This window comes from Dromiciops gliroides, chromosome 5 (genome assembly GCF_019393635.1).
Source record: "Dromiciops gliroides isolate mDroGli1 chromosome 5, mDroGli1.pri, whole genome shotgun sequence".
NCBI classification, from domain to species: domain Eukaryota; kingdom Metazoa; phylum Chordata; class Mammalia; order Microbiotheria; family Microbiotheriidae; genus Dromiciops; species Dromiciops gliroides.
The window spans coordinates 200,146,060-200,155,116 of record NC_057865.1 but is presented as its reverse complement, the minus strand read 5'-3'; positions in this window follow the sequence as shown (position 1 = coordinate 200,155,116).

Here is a 9,057-nt window from a genome sequence, read left to right as displayed (position 1 = left end):
AGTCACTTAACCCCAATTGCCTTAAAACATCTGGGGCCATTTCTAGTCATCTTGATATATATCTTGTCACTGGACCCAGATGGCTCCGGAGGAGAGAGGGAGGTCGGTGACCTTGCACAGCCTTCCCTCACTTAAATTCAATTCACTACAAGTCATGACATGATCCTGATGTCATGGTCCTCTTCCAGAACAAAGGACAAACAACCCATCCATAGTAGAATGTTTGATCCAGTTAAAGGCCCAGAGCTGCTAGAGGATCAGTCTACATGAGATTTTTCAAACCAAGGGCTTTCTCTTGAAGTTACCATGACATGCCTGTGGCAATGGGATCAGTGAATTCTCTAACGATTAACCAGAAAGGCCTACTCACCATGAGAAGGTAGAATTATAACCGTGCCTCATCACCAAGCTTTCAGGAGAGTCTCAGCAGTCAAGTTTGAGTGAGAAGTGGGTTAAGCTTGAAGCATGCCAGCAAAGCGGCGTTGTGTAACAGAAGCCAGGCCCAGGGAAAGTGGGGCTATAAATTCCTATGGCTATTTATGTGGTCATTTACAGAAAGACATTTAAAACCAAACCTTTCCTTTTTAACTCACAAATATGAAGCCCTTGCAGCTAGGACTGACCTTCTTTCCACAGTCTTCCCAAAGGTAATTAGGTGATGATGACCATTAGCAAAGGCATCCAGTCCCAGCGAGTGTAGAGCTCATCTCATTCTTCTCCTTTTCAATCCCCCAAAATTCAATTTTTCCCAACTGCTAAGAAAGTCATGAGTTCTGAGGAAATCCTCTAGCAGAACTTGAATGAGGCTTAAATGGCCTGGGGACAAGACCAACAAGTGAAACTAAAAGACAAAACACCCCAATTATTTTCAAAGGATGATTCTTAAGGACTCAGAGACTATTTACTTTAGTTTCTCCTTACCAAATGGACACATGCAATTTACTCTAATCTCTCAAGGAGACCAATATTCCTGGAGACTTCACCAAAAGCACCATCAGAAGCACGGAGATCAATCTCAGTTCACCTTCCTCTGCACTGCCCATTCCCTCCTTCAACAAGATGTTTCTATCTTGCATAACTACACCAATTGTTCTGGGCTGGGTCTGACTTAGGCCAGTTCTTTGGGGGTGTATATTCCATACTGAACAACATCTGATATTGAATCAAAATAAGACACAAATAGGTCATTCAACAGTTAACAATGTACATAGCTACAGCAGAAGGATATTCAAGGACATGCTCTGAGGAAAACCCCAAGTTTATTCAGCTGAGAAACTCCCTTGTCCAAATTTCTCATAATGGTCTGACAGACATCACAGAGTATCTGGAGCTCCTCCAGGTTCTTTAGTTCTCAGCTGCCCAAGAGATGATGCCAACAGACTGAGTCTTTAGTCCCCTGAGCCAGTCAAGTCTTGAGGATGATTTCAATACATCTTTTTGTTTTTGTTTTTGTTTGTTTTTGTGGGGCAATGGGGGTTGTGACTTGCCCAGGGTCACACAGCTAGTAAGTGTCTGAGGCCAGATTTGAACTCAGGTACTCCTGAATCCAGGACTGGTGCTTTATCCACTGTGCCACCTAGCCGCCCCTCAATACATCTTTAAAAATATTTTATTTTTCCCAATTACATGTGAAAACAAATTTTAACATTCATTCTTTTAAAAATTTGAGTTCCAAATTCTCTTTCTCCCTTCTTCCCCTCCCCCTCATTGAGAAGCAATTTGATGTATGTTATACATGTGAAGTCATGCAAAACATATTTCAATATTTGCCATTTTGTAAAATAAAACAGACCAAAAAACCCCAAGAAAAATAAAGTTTAAAAAAATGTTTACTTCAATCTGCCTTCAGATTCTATCAGTTCTTTCTCTAGAGGTAGATAGCATTTTTCATAAGTTCTTCTGAATTGTCTGGATTATTATTATTATTATTATTGAAAATAGCTAAGTCATTCACAATTAATCATCACACAACATTGCTGTTACCATGTCCAATGTTCTCCTGGTTCTTCTCATTTCACTTTGCATTAGTTCAAGTTTTTCTAGTTTTTTCTGAAAGCATCCTGCTTGTCATTCTTATAGCACAATAGTATTCCATTACAGTCATATACCACAACTTGTTCAGCTCTTCCCCAATTGATGGGCATCCTCTCAATTTCCAATTCTTTGCCATCACAAAAGGAGCTGCTATAAATATTTTTTGTACAAATAGGTCCTTTTCCTTTTTTGGTGTGTGTGGGGATATCACTTAGGGATGCAGGCCACTAGTAGTATTTCTGAGTTGTTTTTATAGCCCTTTGGGCACAATTGCAAATTATTCTCCAGAATAGTCAAATCAGTTCACATCACCAACAGTACTTCAGTGCCCCAATTTTCTCACATCCCCTTCAACATTTGTCATTTTCCTTTTCTGTCACATTAGGCAATCTGATAGGTGTGGGTGGTACCTCAAAGTTGTTTGCACCTGTCGAATCAATAGTGACTTAGAGCATTTTTTAAAAGATAGCTTTGATTTCTTCATCTGAAAATTGCCTGTTTATATCTTTTGACCACTTATCAATCAGGGAATGATTTGTATTCTTATAAATTTGACTCAGTTCTCTATATATTTGAGAAACAAGGCTATATCAGTGAAACTTGCTATAAAAATCTTCTAGTTATGAGGATTATATATTTCCATCCATCTTATTTTTCCTGTTTATCTTTCCCTCTTTCACTCTGTCCCTTTAAGTGTTTTGCTTCTGACCACCATCTCCCCCAATCTGCCCTCCCTTCTAACAGCCCCATCCCTTTCACTTTTTCCCTTTCCCTCCTACTTCCCTGTAGGGTAAAATATCTTTTTATACCCAACTTAGTAAGCATGTTATTCCCTCTTTTAACTAATTCTGAAGAGAGTAAAGTTCTAGTGATGTCTGCAACCCCCGTTGCCACCAATCTTTTCTTCCACTGTAAAAATACATTTCTCTTTATGTGAGATATTTTACCATTCTACCTCTCTCTTACCCCTTCTCCCAGTGGATCCCTTTTCCTCATCCTTTAATTTTATTTTTTTTAGATGTCTTATTATGGTTATCCCTTTCTTACCCCTTAATTTTACTTTTTAGGTATCATCCCATCATATTCAACTTAGACCCACACCCTCTATGTACATTGCTTGAAACTGCCCTAATAATGATAAAATTCTTAGGCATTACAAGTACCATCTTCCTATGTAAGAATGTAAACAGTTTAATTTATTGAATCCCTTATAATTTCTCTCTTCTGTTTATACTTTTATGCTTCTCAAGTCTTATATTTGAAAGTCAAATTTTCTATTCAGCTCTGTTCTTTTCATCAGGAATGCTTCAAAGTTCTTTATTTTACTAAATGTCCATGATTCTTAGTTGTAATTCTATTCCTTCTGGAATATATTGCAAGCCTTCTGACTCTTTAATGTAAAAGCTGCTAAATCTCATGTAATACTAACCATGGCACCACACTATCTGAATTTTTTCTTTCTGGATGCTTGCAATTTTTCCCCCTTGACCTGAGAGCTCTGCAATTTAGTTATATAATATTCCAGGGAGTTTTCATGTGGTAATGTCTTTCAGGGGGTGATTGATGGATTCTTTCAATTTCTATTGGTTCTCTGGTTCTAGGACATCAAGGCAGTTTCCTTGATAATTTTTTGAAATATGATGTCTAGGCTCCTTCCCCCCGTCTCCCCCCAGCTTTCAGGTAGTCCAACAATTCTTAAATTTTTCTCTCCTTGATCTATTTTCTAGGTGCATTGTTTGTTCAATCAAATATTACACATTTTCTTCTTTTTTTCATTCTTTTGTTTTTGTTTCTTGATGTCTCATGAAGTCATTAGCCTCCAATTGCCCAATTCTAATTTTTAAGGACTTTTTTTTTCAGTGAATATTTGTACCTCTTTTTCCATTTGGCCAATTCTGCTTTTTTTAGGCATTCTTCTCCTCATTTGGATTTTTGTACCTCTTTTTACCACTTGGTCAATTTTGTTTTTTAAGGTGTTATTTTCTTTAGTATTTTTTTTTGGTGCCTCTTTTACCAAGCTGTTGACTCTTTTCATAATTTTCTTGCATCAGGGGGCAGCTAGGTGGTACAGTAGATAAAGCATTGTCCCTGAATTCAGGAGGACCTGAGTTCAAATCTAGCCTCGACATTTACTAGCTGTGTAACCCTGGGCAAGTCATTTAACCCTCATTGCACTGCAAAAAAAAAAAAAGAAAGAAAGAAAGAAAAAGAAAAATGAAGATGGTGGAGGAAAGGCATTAACCTCTCAGAGCTCCTGACACAATCACTCAAAAAAACTACAAATAATACCATAAGACAATTCCTGGAGCCCACAAAAGGATGGGGTGAGATCATTTTCCAGCCAAAGATGGCTTAGAAGCTTGGCAGGAGGGGGCTGCTGTGCCAGGGTTGGAGTGGAGGCCAACCCTACAGTCGCACTGACACAGATCCAGCCTCAGGCTGGCTGCCTAGAACTGGGCTGAGTCAACACAGATCCAGCACCAGGCAGGTCACACAAGAGAAATTTATCACTGGAGCCTCTGAATCAGCTGCAGCACCAGCATCTTCTGGAACTAAGCTCACAGTCTGGTGAGAGGGTCAAGCAGTTGGCCAGGGGGAGATTATAGGGGTCTCTGCTGGAGCTGAGGCAGAATTCGGTTGTTCTATCCCAGCTGGGAACCAGGAAGTAATCTTGAGTGGTGGTGGCCCAGGTCAGGGAGGGGCACAGGCTCACCAGAGCTATCAACCACAGCAAACAAAATTTTGTTGCCTGGTTGACTAGCAAGTAGGCTTGGGATTGTTAACAGACCAGAGCACAGGCCAGGCAAGTGAAGAACCTGCCCCTCCTTAAATCATACTACCTTAGACCCTCTGAAGCTTAGAACAGTGCATCCTGGAAGCAGTGCTCCACTTTAAGGAGTTAAAAGTCAAGAGATAGGCAGGCAAGATGAAAAAACAGAGAAAGATGTGGACCATAGAAAGTTTCTTTAGTCACAAGGAAGAAGATAATTTTCTTGCATCACTCTGACTTTTCCTCTACCTCTCTTATTTGACTCTTTAAATCCTTTTTGAGCTCTTCCAGGATTTATTTTTTATGCCTGAGACCAATTCACATTCTTCTTTTGAGGTTTTGCATGTAGCTATTTTGATTTTGATATCTTTTGAGTTTGTGTCTTGATCTTCTGTCAGCAAAATAATTTTCTATGGACGGGTTCTTTTTTAGTTAGTTCATTTTCTAGCCTGATTCTTGACTTTTAAAAACTGAATTCTGTTCCCAGGATGGAAGGGTCCCTGAACCAAGCTTCAGACTTGGTCCTTTCTTGCTGTTTTCAGAGCTAGCTTTGGGGATCTGGCAGTTGTTGGTGTGTCTAAGATTGTATGCTCTAAGTGGTCTCTGTTCTTCTGGGCTGTGGTCTGGTCTTTGCCCAAAAAATACCTTGTTGCCTTATAGCCATGAGAACTAGCACTCCTCCTGGCCCTAGACTGTGACCAAGTTCCTGCTCTCCTGCAACCACAATTGCTATTGCTCACTTCTGTCTTGTGATTGAAACTAGGGTTCCTATCCCCCATAAGCAACCATAAGCACTCTTCTCTGCCCTGGAATTGCAAACTGGTCCTCTGCTCCACTATGACCACAAGTGCTATCCATCCTTTTGGCTCTAGGACTTCAACCTGGAATTGCACATGGGCAATGCAACAGGGTCCTAAACCCAGAGCCAGCAAAGACTCCCCTGTAATCACCTTCTGCCCAGTTATCCAACCCCCACCATCTGTCCAAGGGATGAGAGTTCCCAAAACTGCTGCTGCTGCCAATGCAGCTGCCTCCAATGTGCAGCCTATGCTGTCTGGGGACCACCACTACCCTGTAAGACAGATGTGTCCTGCCCACTTCCTAAGTCGCCTTGGGCTGGAAAATTGTCTCTCCCAATCTTTGGTTGGTCCTGCTGCTCCAGAATTCAATTTAAGGATTGTTTTAGGTTGTCTGGAGGGGAATTTGAGAGTACTCAGCTCAGTGCTTCTCTACTCCACCATCTTGGCTCTGCCTCTTCTTTTCTCAATTCAATCCCTTTCTTTATCCCCTCACTCATTCTCCCATAGGCCCTCTTCTGAAGAGATTACAGGTAACATTTTCCCTTTATGATCAACTTTTAAGTTGATTAGAGTAAATCACCTATTTGTCTTGATGTTGTTCCTCCCCATCTCCTTTTATCCAGGGTTTACTCCAAGATATTTCACACAATCTGTTTCTCTCAATCTCTTCTCTTATTTGGCTTCCACTTTAATCCTCATCTCCTAGTGGACTTTTTTTGGGGAAATTTCTTAATGGTGTCTCTGTTGTTCTTTTTCTGTTTTGGTCCTTGGTTGCTGTATTTGTTTACCTTTCTTATATCTCTATTGATTGGGCTGTTTGAAAAGCAAATAGCTTATTCACATGTTTTTCTTTGCAGGAATGCTTCAAACACTTCTTTTTTTTTTAACTGAATAGCCACCTTTTCTCATCAATGATTAGGAGGCTCGTGTTTTCAGGGTTATGTCCCCTTGGGTTGCATCATAAGTGACTTTGCTCTTAAGAACACATTATGGGGGTAGCTAGGTGGCGCAGTGGATAAAGCACCGGCCCTGGATTCAGGAGTACCTGAGTTCAAATCTGGCCTCAGACACAACACTTACTAGCTGTGTGACCCTGGGCAAGTCACTTAACCCCCATTGCCCCACAAAAAAAAACCAAACAAAAACAAAAAAACAAACAAAACAAAAAAAAAACAAAAAAAAGAACACATTATTCCATTCCTTTCTGTGGTTTCTATAATTTTATGTTATTTGAATTTCCTTTCCTTCATATTTGAAGGTGTTTCTCCTGGTCAACTGTATTTATTTTCCAAAGAAATTGTTCAATTTAACCACTATGAGTCTTAGAGTTTACAGCATAGGAAGAGGAAGTAGCTCAATCTGACAGGTCTTTTTAAATGCTCCTGGAGCCTTGAAGCTCTCCCTCCCCATATGAGTAGCCTGGCTGGAACAGTTATTGAATGTCTACACAATTTCACCAAGGTACTTCATTTACACATCTTCAACAATTCTCTCAGAAACCATCTCCTTAGTGTTTTCCATGTAGAGTTTTCTTGGTACAGAAAAGATGCTTATGTCGATTTATTTTGCATCCTACTAGCTTGCTGAAGTTATTGTTTCAATTAATTTTTACTTGAATATCTCAGGTTCTCTAAAGTAGATTATGATTATCTTCTGCAAAAATTGATAGTTTCGTTTACTCTTTGTGTAAGCTTATTTCCTCAATTTTTCTTGTCTTATTGTATAGCTACTATTTTTAGTACTACATGAAATAATAATGTTGATAATGGAAAGACACCCTTGCTTTATTCCTAATCTTATTAGAAAGTCCTCTAGCTATACACACACACACACACACACACACATACACACACGGAGGAAGGTTTTGTATGTGTATAAATATTATAATTGATATTTACATAACATATAAAACCTTCTTCACCCTTTCTCATCCTATATATGTATATACAAATACACACATATATGTGTATGTATACATGTATATGTATAGTGTATGTGTCTATGTATAGCTATATAATAGATGGCTCTGGAGGCGAGAGAAAGGCTGATGACTTTACACAGTACTGCTTCATTTAAATCCAATTCACTGCAAGTCATGACATCATCTCCCTGATACCATGGTCCTCTTCAAGAACAAAGGACAAACAACAATAATAAAAACAATATATGTAAATACACATATCTGTATATATTTACACATGTATAAATATACACGTGTGTGTACACACACACAAACACTTTTCCCTCCTCCTAAGCTCACATCACCCATGTCTTCTGCCAGTCTGTGCCTTCACCTGTCTCACATGAAGAAGTGATACTTCCTCCTGTAAAGCAAATCTTTTGGAATGCACAAAGTGACCCCCTTCCATCCTTTCATCTCCAGAAGATTATCCCCATATATCCTATTCTCTTACTTACCTTCAATCCCTCTTTGTTCACCCATTGCTCACAAATATGCCCATGTTTCGTTTCTCAAAAAACCCCTACTTAATGTGTCCATCCGTACTATACTATCATTCCATTTCTTCTCTTTTGTGACTAAAGTTCATCTACTTTCTTTCCCTTCATTCTCTTAGCTGTTAGCATTTCTAGTACTATATGAATTAATGATAGTGATAATGGCCATCCCTACTTTACCCATAATCTTATTAGAAAGTGCTCTAGCTTACATCAGTTACATATAAGCTTCATCTTCATCCCTCCTCCTCAACTCACATTACCCAGAGGCCTTCTGCCATGATGTGTGCCTTCAGCCCTGTCTCACATGAAAAGGCGGTCCTTCCTTCTCCCTGGCAAGGGAAACCCTTCTACACACACAAGTGATCCCATTCTCAGATCTCAAAAAATGACTATACAACAGCTGTTATGTGCCAGGCACTATACTAAGCACTTTACAAATATTATTTTATTTGATCCTCACAGAGACTCTAGGAGACAGGTGATATTATCATCCTCATTTTATAGTTAGAGACCAAGGCCAATAGAGGTTAAGTAACTTGCCCAAGGTCACACAGCTAGTGTCTAAAGTGGGATTTTTAACTCAGGTCTTCCTAGCTCCAGACTCAGTGATCTAAGCACTGTATCACCTATATGCCTAATCATGTGATTTAAATTTTTTTTGTTATATGCTTTATTGTGTTTAAAGTTTTCCCCCTATTGAGCCAATTCGCATTCCAACTCATACATGTCTAATCTTTCTGATATTACTATAGCTTCTTTGATAATCTTATCAAATGTTTCAATAATCAATAAGTATATTGATTTATATGTTTCTTTCTCTGTTTTGTCTCTAATTTAGGAATCAAGATCCCATTTTTATCATAGAGGAAACTTGGCAGGATTCCTTTTTTTCCCCATTTTTGCCAAGAGTCTCTCTAATTCTGAAATGAATTGTCCTTTGTAATTCATTTGTAAGTTCATCTGGTCTTAGGTTTTTCCCCCACCTTGGGATTT